This window comes from Oculina patagonica, chromosome 14 (genome assembly GCF_052425735.1).
Source record: "Oculina patagonica isolate OP01 chromosome 14, crgOcupat, whole genome shotgun sequence".
In the NCBI taxonomy this organism is placed as follows: Eukaryota; Metazoa; Cnidaria; class Anthozoa; order Scleractinia; family Oculinidae; genus Oculina; species Oculina patagonica.
In genome coordinates this window covers 22369978-22393122 of record NC_135771.1, presented here as the reverse complement: position 1 = coordinate 22393122, position 23145 = coordinate 22369978, and the positions used below count along the sequence as shown (strand labels likewise).

General features: G+C 36.7%; 2 long non-coding RNA genes across 2 annotated transcripts; one reads left to right on the top strand and one right to left on the bottom strand.

Moving 5' to 3' along the window:
• The first annotated feature begins 2779 nt into the window (after positions 1 to 2779).
• LOC144638491 (uncharacterized) lies at positions 2780 to 7667 on the top strand. The gene is made up of 4 exons (XR_013567957.1): positions 2780 to 2889; positions 3001 to 3062; positions 3716 to 3779; positions 5996 to 7667. It is a non-coding gene; the product is annotated as an uncharacterized LOC144638491 (long non-coding RNA).
• An 8566-nt stretch (positions 7668 to 16233) lies between these two features.
• On the bottom strand, positions 16234 to 22777 carry LOC144639289 (uncharacterized). The gene is made up of 4 exons (XR_013568109.1): positions 22608 to 22777; positions 19101 to 19249; positions 17462 to 17521; positions 16234 to 16313 (listed from the first exon to the last, which is right to left on the bottom strand). It is a non-coding gene; the product is annotated as an uncharacterized LOC144639289 (long non-coding RNA).
• Between the last annotated feature and the right edge of the window lie 368 nt (positions 22778 to 23145).

Below are 23145 nucleotides of genomic sequence, written 5' to 3'. Positions count from 1 at the left end.
AAAAAAATTGTTGTTTAGAATAACTACTTTTCAGAACACGAAGGAAAATTGGTTATATTTTCTACTCTGATATATTGTAAAAAACTGCAAATGTTACTAAGTCAGTTGGAGTAAGAGACGTGATCTGGTTTGTTTGCTTGTAACTCCGTAACACTTCAGCTTTCTTGGAATGTGCACGCAATACTGATAAGAGTTCCTGGCGTCACTAAAATGAAGCTGTTTTAGAGAAAATGAAAAATTTTTGTCAAAAAACCGCTAAGATCATTTATATCGGAGTTAGCGCTTAAGTTAAATTAGCACAGGGGCCAGTTACCCCGCATGTGCACTTGCACTCAAAGGTCAAAACGTCTTCGGAGGTTCCACGAAAATCTTCGCCAAACCTCCTTAATCTTCGGAAACGTTGGTATAGCCTTCGGACAACACTCGGACAATCTTCGGAGATCTCGTTCGGTCTAGAAATTGCTTAAAATGCAGCAAGTTGCTTCAAAGGAAAAAAGGTCGAAAAATTGCCAAAAGATACTTGAGGATGCAGTAAAACTATCATGTTCAGAGATGTTGTTGCAGTCTAATTCAGTGCAGGCATAAACTACGTTTCAGCAAAGAGTCTGAAATGTTTAGGGGTATCGGATGGACTTTGCGAGCATTTATGAGCATGCGAAAACATGCAGGCGAACTGTATGCGAATACCCGTCTGTTTAAAGTCGCATACTTAGCTATAACACCAGTATAAACTGGAACAAAAATAATATTTGAAAATTTACTCGTTTGTTCGTTACAATTCCTAGTTTATACTTTGAAAAGCTCCCAGTACATACACGGGGAAACTCAACAGGTATATATGTATTCCATACCTGCCAATTTTTCTGGGTCAAAGGCGTGAGATTTTTATCCTGAGAGTGCCAGGATTTCCGAAGACGATACGACAATGTCCGAAGTTTTCCGAAGACGTCCGAAGTATTCCGAAGACGTTCCGAACATATCCCGATCCCAGTGCGTGGACGTGTTTTGCTAAACACGACCTCGTTTTTTTTTGTCAAAACTCTGAGATTTCGGGGAAAATATCGCATTGACTCATTTTACATGGAGTTTTCTTTTCTCACATTGGTTTGGGTTTACATTTTTTGGGAAGTGTGTCGTTTGTGGTTGTAATAACTCACATTTTTCGGCTAGCCGTGAGGAATTGGTTCGTAGGCGTGAGTTGGCGTAAGATCGAAGTTTTCAACTCGCAGGCGTGAGAGTTGGCAGGTATAGTATTCGCTTGTTCAAGCATCGGGAGATCATGCAGACGTTCAAGGGTTCTCAAAACCTGAATTTAACTTTCCAAACTGGAACAAGACTGTTGAAAATAATAAAAAAGACCGTAGTCCCGTGTTGAAGCAAAAGTTGAGAGCTTCTACAAACTGTAATACAGTGGAACCTCGATTTAACGAAGTGCCAAGGGACTGGGGAAATTTGTTCCTTATATCGAGGGTTCGTTATATCGAAAACCTCGATATAACGAATTCGCGGAAAAACAACCAAAATGTTCGTTATATCGAGGTATAGTTAATCAATTTTTAACCATTTTACGCTGCACTAGGAACCCAGCATTTTCGGATATCGACGATTTCTTAAAATAACATTTATAATGTCTAATATATGCACATAGATATGAGCATATGTACTTGAACTTGTTCTCTTGTTACATGATTAAAGGATTTTCATCTTTGTTGGTCTGTTCCCGTTCAACTTTTGTTGTCTGTTGACATTTTTTCGTTTTCGGGTCTTTTCGTTTGGGTCTCTGGTTGTGTTCGTTTCGGTTTCGTTTCGGGTTCGTTTTCGGGTCCTGTTCCTCTTTTCTGTCTTTGGACGGGCTGAGAATCGTTCGTTCCGAGGACTTCGTTATATAGAGGTTTGTTAAATCGAGGTTCCACTGTACTATAAGTAGAAAACTAACTCCTTGGTGCCCATACACTTAATCAGTACGGATTGTGTTTACCAAGTTTCGTATCCTTTGGGCGCTGACTAACTTTGACGATACGAAGTTTTGAAGTATTATTCCCTAAGAAAAATCACTTCTTCTGCGTGTGTGTTGGCGGTTTCAAAGTGTCCGTTGTCCGTCTTAGGCCCGGTTCAGACGCCGATCTTTTCATGAGCCGAACCTAATTCCTTGAATTAAGTACATGAAAAGATCGCCGTCTGAATCAAATTAGAACGGCTATTTCAATTTGGAACGGCTCACCCGTTCTTCCCGCCTGGCTTGGCCGAGAATTTCGCCTGTGGAACGCCTTTGGAACGGCTTTGATTCAGACGCCGTGCTTTTCATGTGCCGATCCTAATTCATAAATTATTATAATGTATTTTGCCAACTTTGATTGGTTTTATTGGAACTGTATTAGGAACGGCCTCGGAACGGCCAAAAAGTACGGCGTCTGAATCAAGAAGCGTACTTTTGTCAATTTGGGTCGGTCCAAATTCGAATTGATTTCGGCTCATGAAAAGTACGGCGTCTGAACCGGGCCTTAGAAAGGTGTCCGTCTTACAGAGAGATCTGTTACAGAAGAATGACTGAAAAACGGCAGGTACCATCACCAGGTGTCCGTCTTATGGAGGTGTATGTCTTATAGGGGAGGTGTCCGTTAAGAGAGAGTTGACTGTATTCATGACCCCTGTTTGTCCGAAATTTGTCCGAAATGTGAAGAAACGGTGTCCGAAATAAATGTCCAAAACTTTTTGCAAGTAATGTAGTTTAAAACCTATTTTTCTTTTTTTCTCTACAGCGCCCCGGAGACGATGGACTCTGGGAACGAGATTATCTGGGTCGCGAAGTCGCGTGTGCGACACGCGTGTGAAACTTCCCAGCATTCTTTGCAGACAGTTCGGCCATGTTGGAAAGCTGTAAAATCCAAGGTTTGTAATTTCGCATGGTTCCTTGTCGTGTTAAATTCCTTTAATCGTTAAAGTGATATACTATTTCTCACTTTGTATTTTTTTAATATTCTCTGATATTTTTACAAACAGGTAGCGTGCCAGAGCTGTGTTGCAGTGTCCATGTGCTAGAACAGAGTGTTGACGGAGTGCAGGTAAGCTTTAAGCTTAATTAGGAAAATCAGTTATTGATTTATTTAGGTAGTTGTTTGTGGTAATAAGGGTTTCTGCCCCTAGTTGATTGTTTTTCAGTGCAACTAAGAATTTTTCTCCTGTTTGAGAAGTGTTCGTGAACGTCAACGCCGCCAAATCTTTGTTTGGGGGGGGGGGGGGGGGTGGTGAGAGAAGTGGGATAGGTTGGGGGAAGGATTTCTCTGTTAGGTTTTGTTTAGGCAGGTTTGCTGAAATTTAAGTTATCAGTTAATGTTTTGGCAGTTTATTAGCTGTCAGTTAAAATTTCAGGCCATATTATTCAGTCATGAGTAAATTTTAGCTTGCAAAGCCCCCAGATGTGTTGCTAAATCCTTGATATATGGACCATCTTCATGATGGTTTCAAAAGGCTTTAGTATTTTCCAAATTTTGGAATAATAAGAAAAAATACTAGCTTCACAGCCGGCGGTTTTGTTGCGGTTAATGTGCACATAAGCAAAGTACAGAGCTTTCATGCAAAACCACCAGCTATGCCGGCTAAGAAAATACCAGGGTAAAACTGAACCACAATAATCCTCTAAGGTGAGTGTAGAACAACTTAAATATATATAGGAAATTAAATAAATAAAATTAAAATTGCTTTTTTTTAATTTCAGATTCCATTGTTGGAAATATATTTGCCCCTACGCAACAAGGAACTCAGTGAGATCAGATTCTCAGGTATGGAAATCTTTTACCATTATTTATATTTATACTGCATTGCACGTTTGTCCATATGAATCAATAAACCGGTACCTTGAAGGCAAAAAAGTAGTTTAACAGTAACTGCCGGCCTGGTTTTTCATTTGTAAATCTTGGTTACCGTATTTACTCGAATAAGCGCTGCCCCCGAATAAGCGCCACCCTCGAATAAGGGCCACATTTGGGACAAAAAAGTTAATAAGCGCTGCCCCCGAATAAGCGCCACAGTCCCGATGTGGCGCTTATTTGAGGAAGTCTGTTTAACTAAAAATAGCACTACAAAGAAACTCTAAAACAAACTTGGTCATTTCTTTTCATCAAAAGCAATGTTTTGTGTTCAAAGTGATCGTTCTTCCGCTTGCCTATTAGTTTCTCTATCCAACAATCTTAGTACTTACAATGTAGTTCTGTAAATGTTGTGAAGGCCGTAACCTTTGCCACTCTAGAATAAGCGCCGCACTTGAAGCGCGAAAAATTTATACTGCAAAAATTTTATTCGAGTAAATACGGTAGTAACCATTACCATCACTATTTTCTTGTCACCAAATTTTAAGGGGCTTTGTCACAGGGTTTTCCAGAATTTTGAAAGGCCAAAAATTATATTTGTGTCCTAGTAGGAAACCTAAAAATAATTGTCCATTTTTATTTAACCCTTAATATGCTGAAGTTACTCCCAAAAAAACATTTTCTAACTGTTAAATTGATTTTTTGGTGCTACGGTTCTAAATTTCTCTAAACTTTGCTAGAAATGTACTTTCTGACACTGCACTTAAATTTTTGTTGAAATAACATTTTACTTTGGCGCATACGCATAAGACAAAATTTGGACTTCCTGTTTTTTTTTTTTTTTTGCTGAACCGTTCTGAATTTTTTTCCTTGCTCCATTCCTTTTCGTTTTTCTCTGCTTTCTTATTCTCTCTATCTTCTACTCTGTGCATCCCTTCTACTGGCCCAAAAAGTTTTGGTCTTAATCAATATGGAAAAGCCTGGAAAGGAGACCATATTGATCAAGTACGGGTATATTGGCCTGTTTTAGCACCAATTTTACACCAAAAACTGATCACATTTTTTTCGATTAGCTCTGTTGGAGTGCAGTCAATATTCACGATGGACAGTCCTCTGGAAAGATCTATCAAACCTCTATTAGTTGCACATCACAAAAATCTCAATTTGTAAATTGGTGACATCGCAAGTGGTTGAATGGCCATTCTTACAAATCCCAGAATAATCTGGGCTCAGCATAATAAGGGTTAATAAAATTGCTATATTATAGAACTGAAACTGTCAATAAGCATCTTAATTTGGCTGTGGATGGCTAGGATGGAAATGGATTGCAATTTGAAAAGTTCAGGCTTTACTCTTCAAGTTGTTGATGCATGTCTTAAAAAAATCAATATTTATAGCTGTAGGTTGAATTCTATCCACAAATTAAGGTAATCCCAGGGGGGTACTCTGACTTGTAAATGACGGGGATGATCGAATGAAGGCAAAACTCAGGACCCAAAAAAATCCCTAAGTCTTTCGACATTACCCAAAAAAATCCCTGGACCAAAATAACCCCCCAAAAAATCCCTTGTCTAATTACCCCTAAATTGCCAGGAGGGGCAATAACGCTCGAGTTTGATTATTCATCATACCATAAATACGCCAAGGCACTTTAGTTTGTTTTTAATACCCAAAAAAATCCCCTATTTGAATCAAGTCACCCAAAAAAATACTTGCCAAATCTTCCAACCCAAAAAAATCCCGGAATCAAAAATTTCAAACCCAAAAAAATCCTTCGATCATCCCCGTCATTTACAAGCCGGAGTACCCCCCCTGGGAAGGTAATATCTTCCTTTAGATGTTCAACTATGTTTTTCATGAATTTATATGCCTACCACTAATTTCAGAACAGTTTAGGCCAAAACTCTGTAAAATCCCCGTGACAAAGCCCCTTTGACTTACTCTCATGAAAACTGTAGTAAGCTAGCTTAAAATCATGTCTTCATTTTATACCTCAATTGATAGGTTTTTGGGTCTATAGTAAATGCTAGTATTGAACTCTAGACCTGTAGTACATGTATCTATATACCTATTTCTCTTTGCTAGAATCCTGTTCTATCCAATTATTTAGTTTCCGGTCGTACAGTTATGCACACTTGGCACAAAATAATCATTTTTGTTTAAATTTTGTATTTCTTCTTTACAAACAGGCGGCAACAAACTACTTCAGAAGAAGGAGACAGAGACGATTATCATCCATTAGCATAATTATTCTAGTTGACGATTGATTGCAATCCAGGAGCCAGGTAAACACTTGTGTTCTTATGCATTGATCAAATCAAAACTTAACCTGGTTCCTTCAAGGGCATCCTTGCATGGTACAGCTGTACCGTACCCCTAGAAAACTGTCAGGGTTTTTTTAAAGATCTGGGAAAATTTAGGATGGAAAGGTTTCCTTTCTATGTTCCGAATTCATCCCCTAGGGCACCTCTTAATAGCTCACAGTACCTATGTAATTCTCCCCCCCCCCCCAATTAAATTTCCTGATTTTGCCCAGGTTACAAAAGTTTGGATATGATCATTGCATTGTATGATGTAAACCAAGTTCTGCTTTAGATCAAACAAGTCCACAGACATGTGAAATTATTTGTATTTTTAAACATAATCGTTCAAACATAAATTTTAAAAGTGGATAAAATGTCCATTTCTGTGTGTACAGTATTTCCTCAGTTGACCTTCAATTAATCAATGAATCAATCAATCAATCAATCAATCAATTAATTGATGAATCAATCAATCAATCCAATGAATTAATGAATCGCTAAATCAATCAATCAATCAATCAACTAAAGAAACAATCAATGAATCAATCAACTAATGAATCATTCAATGAATCAATCAACTAATGAATCAATCAATCAATCAATCAACTAATAAAACAATCGATCAATCAATCAATCAACTAATGAATGAATGAATCAATCAATCAACTAATGAATCAATCAATCAATCAACTAATGAATGAATCGATCAATGAATCAATCAATGAATCAATCAATGAATCAATCAATGAATCAATCAATGAATCAATCAATCAATGAATCAATCAATCAATCAACTAATAAAACAATCGATCAATCAATGAATCAATCAATCAACTAATGAATGAATTAATCAGTCAATCAACTAATAAAACAATCGATCAATCAATGAATCAATCAATGAATCAATCAATGAATCAATCAATGCATCAATCAATCAATCAATCAATCAATCAGCTAATGAATCATTCAATCAATGAATTAATCAATCAATCAACTAATTGATCAATCAATCAGTCAATCAATGAATTGGCAGTCAACGAATCAATCAACTAATGAATCAATCAATCAATCAAAAACTTTATGTGTCTAAAAAGGGCCTTAGCCAAGGGGGAAAAACCCTCTACTAAAAGGGACCTTATTTGTTTTTGACATTATTTGAACTTGACATCTGCTTGGCTATATGCATGTCTGTGGTACTTGTAGTTATTATACAGTTGCCCATGTGTACAAATATCACTTCTAAATTCCTTAACACTTATACCTTCAGCTTGAGTTACAAAAAGATTAGTTTTGAAATTTTGTCGAAAAAATGCAAATTTGCGAAATAATTTTTGAGCTAACTAGTGCTTGGGCAGTTTATAAAAAAGGAGAAAACATTTTCTGTTGATGAGTTTCCACCTTTTAGAGGCAAAGTGTGGAAGAATTTTATTGAACATTGATAAATGCAGAATGTAAAAATAGTGATTCTACTATGCCAGTCAGAGTTCCAAAGCTGCAAAAAGGCGAATGCCAAACAGATTCATCAAAGAGAACTACTCTTTATTCCTGCTTATGAATTCTCATTCAATCAATCAATCAACTTTATTAAAAGAGGGTAACGGCAAACAGTAAAAACTACTGACAAACAAGCGGCCCTCGGATTACAAATCATTATTTTGACAATGTGAAATGATTAAAAAAAAATAATATTGATTCAAATGCAAAATTTTAAAATTGGAGATTTCACTCATTAGTTCATGGGGAGCATGTTTTCAAGCTCCAAAATTTGAAGTTTCTAATTCGTCAAAGAAATTTAATTATTTCTCCAAAATTCTCAGTTCTTTTCAAGATTATTTATTAATTAAATTAATTATCGTTGCTGTTCAATAGCTCTGTAGGAGAATTTCAAAGCTATTAAATGACAAATGTCCAAAAACTGCATCAAAGAAGTTAAGCTTTTATTTGTACCAAATTCTCATTACTTTGAAATTGTGGATTTGAAGATTTATTATTCATGAATGCAAAAATAAAAGTGATAATTCCACTTTGTTATTTAATTGTTCTTTTGCAAGGGGTTTTTTCAGTACCATCCATTTAAAATGTTAACTGTCAAATAGCTGTTCAAAGAGATTTAGTTTTGATTTATTCTAGATTCTCATTTCTTTGTCTCACTTTTGCTGAAGGGATAAGTGTTAAAAGAACGTGATCTAAAATTACTTTATTGTGTCCACATCTGAAATTTGGCTGAAAATTATTACATATTGTCAAGAACTCACTTCATTTTGGTTGTATTTTATGTGAAGTCTCTTTAAGAAATATGGGCCACTGTATGGTTTATAATAGGGTTAAATGACTGCTGAAATACAATGCCTGTTAGAAAACACTCTCAAAACACAAAGACGCTTAAAAACGGCTATTTCTTCTCTTAATTTGCGTAAAATTAATTCAATTCTAATTCATATTTGCAGATTGTCTGGAATCGAGTTCGGAAATATTGTAAAATTTAAAAAAAAATTCGTTGCAAATTTTAAATTATAAACAAAGTAAAAATTCTAATTTATTCTCGAGCGGTCTTTATATAATCTCATTTGTAGTGCGTCTTTGTGTTTAATACCTCATTTCAATTTATTATCGTATTTCAAAGGTACAAAATGTACTTAGTTGCTCGACTTGGGGATTTTTTTGGGGGATATTTTTTTTGAGGAAAGCTTTTAAACTTCAAACAGAATCGTCATTGTCAGATCGGATGCCAAAGCGCAATTTAGTTATTTACTTGTGCGGCGTTTTTGTTGGATAAGCAATTTTTTCCCACGCTGAAATTTGTCACGAAGGTTTTGTCAATAAGCTTCGAAGCGCAATTTTGCAAAACGCGTTGAGTCACAAGTTTATTTTCAGCCGCCAGCATATTAAGGTTGCTTTTATTTTCGCATCTTCAGTTCGCAACTACTAGTTTTAAAGCGGCCTTAACGACAGTAACAAAATCTGTTTGAAGTTTACGATATTATGCCTTTTACGCCTACCAATTGTCTTTATTCATTCAGCCAAAATTCAGCGTGACAAGTGAAGACAAAGAGTCTTGTGTCACGCTCATCTACAGGCGTTGTGTTACAGTTTGACTTCGCAAAATTTGAATATAAGTAACAGGACATTTCAAAATTTGATTTCTCGAGCAACAAAGTGCAGTTTGTAACTTGCGAATACTACAGCCAAGAAAACGGTACAGGTATTGTGAGTGTTATAAGCAGACACTGTTTATTTTAGTAGTGGTTTTCGTAAAAGCAGAACTTGGTTTGTAGTCCTGTTATGCTGTGTAATCTTTCATGCAACTTGTCTCGCAATATTCTCGAAGGCGGCGTGACAAGTGTGTTACGTGAAACATTGCGCTGTGTAACATGCCGCGTAGAAGACAAAATTCTTGCGAGACAGTTCGCTTCAGCGGTTGAAGAAAGTTGAACGAAGTTCTTCTTTCCGCAGCCGTTGAAGCGTCTTGTTTTGTAAGGGTTTTAACTTTTGCGCGGTGTGTTACACGGTCCAATGTTTTATTTAACTTGTCACGCCGTTTTCGAGAAGATTGCGGGACAAGTTGCGTGACAGATTACACTGTATAGCAGGACTTTGTCAAGAACACAAGTGTTTACCTGGTTTGTTAGGATGGATTGCTGGTAAAAACGACAACACAAAAACTGCCTCTTTGTCTCTTTATTTGTCTTTTATTGTGTTAAAAAAATAAAAAATCTAGCCGATCTTGCCCCTGCTTGTCGGGTTGTTTTCACTCTGCTCTGAGCTAAAGTTTTTTATCTGTTCCTCATTAATATTCCAACTTTAAAATCCTGGTTTGTTTATCTGATCCGCCATCTTCGATGTCGGCACTTGACGCACTTTAATGATATGGCCGTTTGCTCCCAAGTGGAGATGGCATAATGAGGGAGGTGAGAGTTTGCTCTCCATGCCTCCTCGGTTTCACTCAACTACGTCATAATACCACACTCATTTGAATTTGGAATATTCATTAGATTTGAGAGCCGCAATTAAAATGCGAATAAAAATTAAAGTCGAAATTATAAAATTTGAGATGCGTGTTTTCAACAAATGTATCTCGAAATTTCCGTCGGAAGACTGGAAAAACCGAAGCGCTAATAATACAAACCATGTTCAGCACATTTCCATGGACGCCAAGAAAGAATCGAACGCAGAAAATCACTAATCTGACTCCCCGACCAAACCTCCTGCCGACTGTCATCCCACAAACTTCACCAAAAGAACACAAGTCATTTGAAACTCTCCCTTCAAAGCTGATACAAGTTTAGGAGTTTTCTAATTTTGCGGTTTTTAAAGCGAATCGAAGAATTTGTCGAAATAAATCGAAGGTAAATGTTTTGCGCGCAAATTTCAAGCAGAAAATTTTAAAAGTAAATCTGAATTAAATATTCAAGATTCAAATGGAATTAAAATGCAACCACGATGGAATTTTGCAAGTAAGTTGTTTTTGTCATATGTAAATTTGGTTTTGAAAAACATCGAACGACGAAACATACTCGGGAACCGAGGGCAGTTAGTCGGGCAAGACGAAGTTAACCGAGCGGGAAAATCGGCGCGAAGAACATTTCGTGCCGATCTTGTCACTCGGTTTACATCGTGTCACTACGATTAAATGCCGCTTGGTTCCCGAGAATGACGAATAAAATAAGCAAGAAAAAGTTTTACTTTGTTCGATCTTGTTTTGGATTTCAACATAAACAATTCGCGTATGAGATTAAAAAAATCGAATAATATTTCTTAATAAAACCGAATTTTAGAAATGTTGTTTCAAGCGAATAAAAGATAAGCTGTTCGTTTTAAGATTGAAATTTAAGCTTATTCCTTTGGAAAACAACAATGTGAAAGCAGACGGGCGATTTTTGTCCGTCTGAACGACCTAGAATCGCGTAAATTTCGTTTTGAAATCAGTTATTTTTAATCGATGATAATCGCGTATAAAAATAGAAGTATTTTTTACGAATTTGTCGTTAAAATGTTTTGCGCGCAAACTTCGAATAGAGAGAGAATTTGAAAATCTTAATTAAATATTCGAGATCCGGATGCTCTTTGATTCAACCACAGTGGAATTTAAAAGTGAACTTGTGTTATGGTAATTTGCAAATTTGGTTTTGAATAGCATCGAACAACGAAGCATACTCGGGAACCGAGGGCAGTTAGTCAGGGTGCGAAGTAAACCGAGCGGCAAAGTCGACGCGAAGAAGATTTCGTGCCGATCTTGACGCTCGGAAATACATCGTCTCGCCCCGATTAACTGCCGCTTGGTTCCCGAGGATGACAATGAAATGAAGTACCGGAAATAAATGAAGCAATTTGTTTTGGATGAAATCATCAATAATAAAGAAGAAATTTATTATTTTTTATTTTGGAATACATCGCGGAAAATAAGCCTGTGAAATTAAAATTGAAATAATTGCTTATTCATTTTCGAAACTTGCTTTGGAAATCAAGATGAGCAATTGGCCAAAGAAATAAAACGAAAAAAAAAACGACTTTTAATTTAAAGATTTGGAAGACAAGATAAACAATTGGCCTAGTAAATAAATATAATTTGGATTTGGTTACAAAATAACGTTTTCGAGGTAATGTTTGAAAGTCCGTATGAAAATTTGGCCTACGTTTTCAAATTTAAAAACGAAACAAGTGTTGCGTGACGATTCTCATAACAGATGTGCCGGAGAATTCAGATTAACCAATTTTTGAGTTAATCTGAGAGGAATATAAATTGTAATTTCATAAGAAAATATTTTTATTTTGAGCTCGGAAAAAATGTGAATCGATTTATGTCGATAATTTTGGTCGATTATTTCTAAATTTTGTGCTTAAGAAAGAAAATCCCTAAACAGGTATCAGCTTGTTCAGGAGAGTCCCAGATGACTATCAGCTCAATCTAGTGTCGCTTGTAAAATTCCAGTCAAGCCAGATTAGCGACATTCCTTGTTCAAGACTAACTCCAAAATCCAGGAAATGCACCGCCCATGACCTGCACCAAAGCACTACTGTTTTACGTCCTCAACAACAGAAGATTTCAAGATACATTGATTGAAAACAAACATCTTTGAAAGCCAATTAGAATAAAGGTGTGGTATTCTGACGTAGTTAAGTGAAGCCGAAAAGACATGAAAAGCAAACTCTCACCTCCCCTCATGATGCCTCCTCCACTTGAGAGCAAACGACCAAATCATCAAAGTGTCCAAGTGCCTCCATCAAAAATGAACGGATCAGATAAACTCACCAGGATTTCTCAGTTGGAATATTGCAGAGGAACATCAGAAACACCCAGCTCAGAGCAAGAGTTTCCACAACCCTGCAGGGGCGTTGATCGGCTAGATGAAAATATGACCAATTGTAATGTGTGCGGGTGTGTGGGCCATCTCAGTTCCTGAAAATAATCTAAAATAATACTAAGTTGAGTAGATAATATAAAATTTCCAATGAGAAAATAAACGAGCTCATTAGCACAGTTCAAAAAGGAAAAAAAAATATGCCTCTGAATTAAATTGATAACCTACTCTTCTGTAACCATGGCAACCAATGGTTACCAAACACGTTAACCCTAGTAAACTACACTTAAAGAAATTTTCCTGCAAGAATGAGATTGCAAAAGACAAACTTCTCAATAGAAAATATAAACTAATTAACCTTTGACCTTTACCTGTAAAGGCATAACCTCAGATTGTTACATCTTGCTTAAAAAGGCTATATACACTTAGAAGCCATTAGAAAAAGCAATTTTGGGTTGTACCTCTTTTGTTTCTTACATAAAAGGCTGACTAAGCAAGGCCCTCTCGATCTTAAGGGACTATTCTAAACCCCCACCCCTACCCCCTTGTATGCTTGTTCTCTAAAGAAACAATAATAATTTTTTGTTGATTATATTGACTTAATTAGAAAATGAACTTTTGTGCTAATGAGCTCGTTGTGCACCTTTAAACAAAAAAGGGGTGAAATATCTAATAGGAAAAAGAATAAATTCTTAAAGGCTTTTGCAACCTTGTTCCTACATGTAGGGTCCTAAGCTTTTGTATGAAAATATTGTATGAGAATAAATAAATTGAACTTGAGAAATCCTAAAGATTTTATACATTTCTATGTCTTAGCTAGACAATTGAATATAAATAAATTTACTGCTGAAGTGTAAGGGAGCCTTCTTTGTTTAAAGGTGCAAAGTTTATTGTTATTGCAGTCTCAAGTACCATCATGCTATTGATGTACTGTATTTAAAAAAAAAAATGGCTTGCATAGTTATGAAAAAACAAAAAAATAAGAATCAGATTATATGGCCAGAGAAAATTGAGAAAAACGACAAAAAAGAAAGAAAATTGAATTGACCGATAGAGTAACTTACAAAATAACATATTTAGGCCTAAGGCATGATGGACATTGAAACTACAATGTATGTAATTTTGTAAAAAATGGAGCATTAATTTCAAATTCAAGGATTCCTATTGAGCAATTATTTTCAATCCCTGAAGCAATATTATTTAGATAATGTAAATGGATTCAAGAAATTGCAAAAAATATATTTCAAAATTGGAAAAAAATGAAAAAAATTAACTTGCAATTTTGCCCCCAACCGCTGATTTAAATTTGCCTAATAATCATATTAACTGCTCAATAGGAACCTTGTGACAAAAATAAAATATGGAACTGAGATTTCATGTGCAAATAAGTGGCTTCTGTGAAAACTAAATTTCACTGATTATTTTTCTTTAGAAAACTGTAGGTTTGGATTGCTAAAAAATGTAATCATGGCCTATGATGTAAAACAAAAGTATAAGTTTTTTGTTTTGGATAAAACAAAATCAATTTAATTATTCAATCATCATATCCTTAGATGGTTTTGGTTTTTTAGTGCTTTAGTTGAGGTTAATCAATTTAGTTCACAATAGCTAAATGTAGATTGAAAGAATTTTTTGTAAACAAATATTTCATCAGCTCTGTTTAAATCAAATTAGATTTAACTTTTGAAATGAATCAAAAATCCTAAATTTTAATCAAAGAAATCAATTTGAAGAGCTTTTGGCAAAATGCTTTCAGTGAATGGGATCACTAAAAACAAAAATCTAAAGGAAGTTTGATATTAAGAATCAAATTTAAATTGTAAATTTGTGGAGCGCGCAAGCAATTAATAAAGAAAAGAAAGCCTAAAATAAAAGAATTTTGTAAGAAGCCCACTTATTGACAAATGAATGGCACACACAACACACTGGCCACTAGAATACTCCGATCATTTGGTTGTTACATGTGCACCAAAGCCATACAATGCATGCAGTAAAAAAATAGAAACCCATTACAAACTGTAGCCTGAGAAAGTTTTAAACATTTGATTACATTTTTAGCATTATAAGCAATTCTCAGCAAGTATTTAAATGTTCCTTTAAGCACTTTTTGGTTCAATAAATGATTGACTTGATTAACTGATTGATTGATTGATTGATTGATTGATTATTGATTGATTGAGAGATTGTATGATTTATTATTTGGAGTAATTGATTAACTGATTGATTGATTGATTGATTGATTGATTGATTGATTATTTTGGAGATTGTATGATTTATTAATTGGAGTAATTGATAAACAGTAATTGATTACTGATTGATTGATTGATTGAGTAATTGATAGAGTTTCATACAAAACTTATTCTACTTTTTATTTTCAAACCCTGGGATTTCCCCTTGAATAAAGTGAGTTTACACTATAATGTATGTCACTTCTGCAAAGTTTTAACCCAATTAACAAAGGAAAATATTGGAATATGTATCACTCTGAGCACATGTAACTAGCCAGTGATCAGAAAAGTTAGGCTGCCCGTCTTAAACAAATGTTTACCATGAGTAATCAAAAGAATTTTTGGTTAAATGTGGCACAATTCAGCATCTAGTTCAGATAAATATTATTTGAAATGAAGAGTGCAGAATAATCTAGTTTGTCTTTTCATGGTAATCACTTGTCAATGGTCAGCTTTATGTTATGGTAAATTACACATATTTACAAATTTTAGCTTCAGTTCAAGCTCTTCATGATTCGTTTTTCATCCTGGGTCCACAGTCCTGGTTCCAAGGTCCAGAGTCCACAGTCCTGGTTCCCCGGTCCTGGTTCCACGGTTCTGGTTCCACGGTCCAGAGTCCACAGTCCTGGTTCCCCGGTCCTGGTTCCACGGTTCTGGTTCCACGGTCCAGAGTCCACAGTCCTGGTTCCCCGGTCCTGAGTCCTCCACGGTTCTGGTTCCAAGGTCCAGAGTCCACAGTCCTGGTTCCCCGGTCCTGGTTCCACGGTTCTGGTTCCACGGTCCAGAGTCCACAGTCCTGGGTCCCCGGTCCTGGTTCCCCGGTCCTGGTTCCCTGGTCCTGAGTACACGGTCCTGGTTCCACGGTCCTTGTTCCACGGTCCTGGCTCCACGGTCCTGGTTCCACGGTCCTTGTTCCACGGTCCTGGCTCCACGGTCCTTGTTCCATGGTCCTTGTTCCACGGTCCTGGTTCCACAGTCCTGGTTCCACGGTCCTGGTTCCACGGTCCTGGTTCCACGGTCCTGGTTCCACGGTCCTGGTTCCACGGTCCTGGTTCCACGGTCCTGGTTCCACGGTCCTGAGTCCACTGTCCTGGTTCCACGGTCCTTGTTCCACGGTTCTTGTTCCACAGCCCTGGGTCCACGGTCTTCAGTCCACTGTCCTAAGTCCAAAGTCCTGGCCATTCATGGTCATCCTGATAAATAAATATTTCACATTAAAATTGCAGTTTGTATTTTTGGGCGGATTGAGCCTTAGTCTAGAATGCTTTCCGTAACCCATGGGAAATTCTGTAAACACATTTAAATTGCTTTTACAAAATGCAAAAAATACAGTTTAACAACCTCAACTAGGACCACCTGTACAAACACTGAACATGTTAGCCCCCCCCCCACCACTACCCTACACTGCGGGTTTTTACTGTCAGTATTACATGCCTTCAAGGTTTCAAAGTGGCTAACTTGTGGCATTCAACATTTTAATCTATTCCTTTATATCACAATTGTATCTCTGAAAATTATCTTTAATATGACTACTAACAGTTAAAAAAAATGTCTTGGCAACACGAGTTAATAAAAATTAAAGTGTAACACCAACTCACCATAATTATATCCATGCATCCAAAGCCTGGTCTTTGTGTTGTCTTTCTGGTGTGGATGTCAGAAATAATTATATGGATCCTTAAAGATAAAATGCCTACTATTAGAATAAAAGCTTAACCATCTTAGTGTGATCTTCATTTAAAAAGACCACTTACATACAACTTTTCTCATATTTAGTAATGGCTCGAATTTCATATGCATGGTAGCCAGGGCTATCAATGGGATTCCCTTTTCACAGCTGCAAATAATTGTGTGAGCAGGTTATTAAGAAAATTAATATTAAAGACGCAACCACTAAGAAAAAGCAAAGTTTCAGTAATATTGAAGAACAGCTCCTAGAAAAACCTGTGGGCCAGCAGGTTTTGCATGCATGCATGAGTGTAAGTTACATGTTAGCCGGCTGTCGGTTGGTAATACAAAGTGTATGTTGGTGATCTGTCGGTAACCGGCTGTCTGTAAAAAAAAGGGGGAAGCCCATAATACCGGAGCTTATCCCAGTTTCCGAAGCATTAAGCCCCTAGTGCCAAGTTGGCGCATAGGGCCTCCATTAAGCGACTAGGCTAGGAATATTTCTACTCCCCCCTGGATGGGATGCTAGTCCATCGCAGGGTTTCCTTTTCAGCATTGAGTAAAGTGTCTTGCCCAAGAACACAACACAGTGACCCCAGCCAGGGATTGAACCCGGACCGCTTGATCAGGAGTCTGGCTTACTAACCATTAGGCCACCAGACCTTCATAGCCTGTCCGTAAGTTGTCCATTAAATTTATGGTCAAAAAATTTGTTTTGAAAATTTGAGCAATTATGAAGGATACTGTCTTTTTCTTGGAACTATCTTTGGCATTATAGCGTTCTGTGAAACACCCCCTCAGCAGATAAAAATGGTTACATTTTTTAATCACAGTCCTATTTTTTGGCACGAAATATTTCATTGATTTCCTTATTGATTTGTTGTTGGTCTCCATTAGGGGTTCTATTCTAATTTCCAAGGAAATATTTCTGTCAGTTATTTCTTTATTGATTTCTTTTTTTTATTTCTTTATTCTTTAATTTTTGCATCATCAATGAAAAATGTTCGAAAATGTCATTTATTTTTAAGTGGCTGCACACGTTTCTTTAAATGCGAAGATATTTCATTTTTGATGCAAAAAATTAAAGAAATAAAAGAAATATTTTCTGCGTGCGTTTCCTTTATTATCCAACCAATAAATAAAAACACAAAACTCACCATAATCATCTATATGAATCCTGGTCTCCATGTTCTTTTTCTGGTTTGGGTGTCAGGATCCTAAGATAAAAATTAATCCCTTACTTATTTTATGATAATATAGCATATTAACCACATTATTTTGCTTAATATATATTGCAAGTTACTGGTAGTAAACTGTTACTTGTGGGAATGGCTTACAGTGCTACACGCCTTACCGTGGCCACCTATCAAACTTTTTTACAAGACTAGTGCTTTTGTAAAATTATTATTTGTTTGACGAACACGCCTCCTTGCAAAGTTGAATAAGATCAAATAGATACTTGTTATATTGTATTTATCAACAAAAAGCAGTGAAAACATAAAATATTAAGAGGTAACACTTGTAAAAAAGTTTGTTGGGTGGCCACGGTAAGGCGCATCCCACTACACTTTATAATGACTTCACTTACTGTAAGTACTAAACTTTGATCCCATATATTGGATATCATTTCCCCCGGGGGTATGGTGGTTATCCCAGTCTCTGTAGCATACATGTATGAAGTGACTAGGAGTATTTCTACTCCCCCCTGGATGGGATGCTAGTCCATCACAGGGTTACCTTTCGCAGTGAATTTTCCAGTAATTAATATTATCAACCTGGGTGGAGAGAGGCACCATAAGAGTAAAGTGACTTGTCCAAGAACACAATACAGTGACCGTGGCCAACCCTCCAAGTGAAGACCATTTTAGTCGCCATGACGACTAAAATTTTGGAGCTGGCGACTAAATTGGAACCAAAGTCGCCAGCCTGGCGACTAAAATTGAGAAGAAGGATTGAAAGTGTGAGCTTAATTAAGCGTCTAAAAATTTTCACTGGTGACCAAACCTGAGCAGTCGGTGGCCAAATGGCTACTAAGGAAAAAAATAAACTTGGAGGGTTGGTGGCCAAGGCTCATACCCAGACCGTTTGATGAGGAGTCCTTCATGCTTAGAACCATTAATAAAACCTTCACGACTTCTGGAACACCCTCCCCTGAGATCAAATATCTGAATTCACAATTGTACACTCCTAAGCGAGACAACAAGCATCTTTGCCCCATTTATACGGAAGTTCTATTCACTCCCGCAGATATTTTCCGAAAGCCATTGTCTTGCGGCTATTCCTTGGGCAGGCCATTGTGACTTTATATCTGTTTCTAAAGAAATCATTGCCCAATGTCACTGTCCAAGTCGATAATCAACTTCAGTTGACCTACAGGTATCCCAGATGCACCCCTGGTGTCTGACTAATCATGTCTGCAGGTGACAAGCTGTCATTCAGGGTTTGTACTCGTTTTCACAAACAATATTCCAGGACTTTTCAAAGACTCAGATTGATTTTTCCAGGACTCCAAAATTCACATTTATTTAACAATTTTCACTCCCAAGATCCTAATATTATTTCTCCTTACTGTCTGTATATTTCTTATAAATGTTAGTGCTGAGAATTCAGTTGCTTCTTGAGTTAAACAAATTTCCAAAACATTCAGGACCAGTAACCTTTTTTCAGGACTTTCCAGTCCTAGAAAGTGCCACTGACAATAAATCTCCACGTCTTTCCAGGTTTTTTCAGGACCCAGATGAACGAAGAACATAAGGTACTGATGATTCAAACAAGAGAATAATTCAGATGACTTACCATAATTTTCTTTGAATTCTAATCTGTCTCTTGGGCATCCACATTTGGCTTTATGTCTGTGCATTATTAATTTTGGTCACATCAGTCAGTGACTCTGTCTTTCTGTTTGGTTTGGTTGATTAATGTCTTGATCTGTTCTCTTTCAGCTCCTTAAAGATAGTAAAAGCAACTGTTTAATCTCAAGATGCATGACATACACACACAACAGGATTGGGCATAACAATCTACTCTAACCTTCAGACAGTAGTTTTTTGGGTGACCCTATGAATTTGGCAGAATGGCAGGAATTATGTCACTTAAGTTTGCAGTTAACTTCACCCTGATACAGTGGAACCTTGATTTAACGAACCTCTATTATAACAAAGTCCTTGGTATAATGAACAATATTCTTTAACCCAGCCAAAGTTACAGTAAAATGTAAGGAACGACAGAACAGAATTGTTGTTATAATGAACACAATCCCGAAGCCCAAACGTAAACTGTACCCTGATAACAAATTATTAAAGTGTATATGACATGAAAAATATTTTCTGCTTATTTGAAAGGCCTTTCGAAATACAGAAGAATGGCTTTTCTTTTGAACTTTTTTCGTTTCAGGTTTGAGTTTTTGTATTATGCATTAGATCAGTGATGACGTAATGCATTAGGAAAAGTGAAAAAAAATCTCTAAAACTATTGAGCAGTGTTCTTGAAACTGGCACCACAAATGTGCATCACAAAGAAAAAATGACACCCTTAGTATTGTTGCCATAGCAACTCTTTCACTCAGTCTCTCTCTGTAAAAGGACAAATATCCCCATATCTGACCTCTAAAGGAGAAAAGGGTCCTGCTGAACAGACTAGTTCCCATTTGCTAATTCCCACCATTGGTTTGGCTGCGCTAGATGGTTCTTGGTTTAAGACAAAAACTGGGAATTTCAGTTTTTATTGAGACAGCACAGCGGCGAAACTGTTGTCATGGCAACAGCCCTAAGAGTAACATTTTGTTTCTTTTGTGATGCACATTTGTGGTGCCAAGTTTCAAAACACTGCTTCATAGTTTTAGAGATATTGTTTATTCAGTATTTTACCATTTTTAGAGTCAAATCTTGTGACGTCATCGCTGATCTAATTTATAATACAAAAACGTCAATATCTCTGAGAAAAAGAATTTCGAAAGAAAAACGCCATTCTTCTGTATTTTGAGGCCTTTCAAATAAGCAGAAAAATTTTTCATGTCATATACACTTTAAGTTTACAAGTGACAAAAGATGAATGTAGAACAGACCAACAAGGATGAAAATACTTAAATCCTGTAAAAGGAGAACAACTCCAAGTCATATGTCCATATCTATGTGGATATTAGACATTAAAGCACAAATGATATTTTGACAGAAATTCAGATCAGTCAATGCTGGAACATAAGACCTCTATATAACAAACATTTTGGTTGATTTCCCCTAAATTTGCTATGTCGAGGTTTTCGATATAACAAACCCTCAATATAATGAACAAATTTCCGCAGTCCCTTGGCACTTAATTAAATGAAGGTTTCACTGTAATCACTGAAAATGTTTTCCATTTTCTCTTTATGATGAGACTGGCCATTAAAAAACAATACAATTGCATATAAATACTATTTTGTGCTTTAAAACCATTCCATACAAGGCTGTGGTCTTAAGCCAGCCACACACTAAAGCAACTAGCTGAGCTATTCACTTCACGTGCCTGTTTGCTCAGCCATTTATTCACTGCAAATTTTACTGCAGACAGTGAGGAAAGTGCTTAGTAAGTTTGATTCGGAAGCTGCCATGTTGAAGCATGTGAGCATTCTGCGTGTGTTTATTTTTGTCAGTTGATATATCTGGCTGAGCAAGTTTCTCATGTCGCCTGCACACATTGAGGATTTTGCCTCGCGAGGCAACAAAATTAATATCAAACACGATAGATATTTTCCTCAAGGCCTCACGAGGCAAAATTCTCACGAAAAACAGTCTGCACATGAGAGAAATCTGCTGAGCAAACGGCACGCAAGGCGGTTAGCTCAGCTAGATGCTCTAGTGTGCGGTAGGCTTAAGAAGTGATTCAATAGTTAAATCAGTTGAAACTCAAATAGGTTACTCTAAAAATTAATTTTTTTTTACTTCAAAAACATTGAAAGTTAGACATGATTTAAAGGAGCTACCGGTAAGTCACGAAGAACGTTTTCAAGTTTGTTATTTGTAATATCTCTTAAAATCTTCATCAGTTGAAACCATCCTTGGTTATATTTGTTGTTTTTCTACATAAGAAAACTATTATTTTGAGGTTTCCTTCAATTTGGAAGTAATCAGAAAAATGGCTTAAAACATCGTGACACTGTTCGTTTAATAAGGCCCTGCCAGGGAAAATTGTGTAGTTCCATAAATTATCCAAACAGGCCTCCCCCATGGAAGAATTTTTTTCTTAAAGTCCCACCCTCTGGAAATTCCAATAAAACTTCAATACATTTCCCTTAAAGTTTTTGGCCTTTGCGGCCCCTCCCATCCCCAGGAATTTCCAATCCCTTCAGTGGGGGAGTACAGACATTTTCTGGAACCACACACTCCAACAAGCAAAATGGCCCAAAAAGTTGCGACAGCACAATAAAATCACGTGGACAACATTAATATCGGAAAGATTTCCGTTCAGTCCCATACTTGATTACGCATACAAGTTATAATTCCCTATAATAATAATGACAGTCTTGAAGAGAATGAGTCACAAAAATTTATGCATAATTAAGTATGGGGTTATAGGGAAATCTTGCTATAATTAACAAGCGACATACAATTAAACACCGAAATGTGACATACCGTATTTACTTGAAAAAGCGCTGTGGCGCTTATTAAATTTTTCTCGTCTCAAGTGTGACGCTTATTCGAGGGCGGCGCTTATTTGAGGGCGGCGCTTATTAAAAATGTGGACGTCAAGGATCTAATCTAATTGAAACAAGCATCTTTTGATTGTCAGTATTGATCGTGTCTTGCTGAAGAAAGAAGTGGAGCTAGCTGTCCTGGCAAAGTTCGTGTCCTTCACAACATTTAGAGAACTTAAACGTATTGTAAGAATGTTGGATAGAAAACTAATGGGTGAGGAGTAAAACCATCACTTTAAACTGCAAAGTGCTGTTTTTAGTTAAACAGAATTCCTCGAACGAGCGCCATATCGGGACTGCGGCGCTTATTAACTTTTTTGTCCCAAATGTGGCGCTTATTCGAGGGCTGCGCTTATTCAGGGGAGGGTTATTAGAGTAAATACGGTATATAATTCAGATAAGTGAACCCCCCTCCCCCCCCTCCTCCCCTGGCAGGGCTGCTGTAGCATTTTGCAAGCATGTGTGAGCTGGTTTATGATACCTTTTAAGCTTAAAGTTAACGGCTAATACGTTAAAGCGTTCAATTTTTCACAACAATCATTTCTACAGTTACGTTAAAGCCTTGTGAAATGTTTACCGCTTGTTTAAAGTTTATTTTATAGAGCATAAAGCTCAATCATAATTTTACTCACCAGACGTGGGGCTTTTCAAGCTTCAAGCTATTTAACGAGCAACAGCTGTCCATGACTTGGGACATTGCTTGTTTTTCTTCTCCAAGTAAACGTATTAGACGTAAAAAACTCGTCAAAGAACTGTAAAATGTGAAAACTGTATTCCACACTCACTGCACATTTTTCCAAATTGCCGCCATCTTGGTTCTTTGTGAGTCTTGGTGCCAGATTCCTCGCGGTCATAATTGAGAATTTTCGTATCAACTTCCGGTCCAAATCAAATTGTGCTTGATGTGCTTCCGGTCACTAATGTGATACCTTTATCTTACCATTAAAATTTCGAGAGTACTGTAAAATGATCTAATCAGTACTTTCTCTTGGAAAACGCCTCCTTTCTAATAAACGCCTCCCCTAAAGTGTAAAGTTTGCATTAGAGTCGACCGCGGCCAAATGATAGCAATATTTATGCAAAACAAAAAACAAAACAAAATCAAGCAAAGTACTTCAAAGATATGATAAGGTTCAAAGATAAGGTTTTTATTTTTCACTGTTCAAAGAT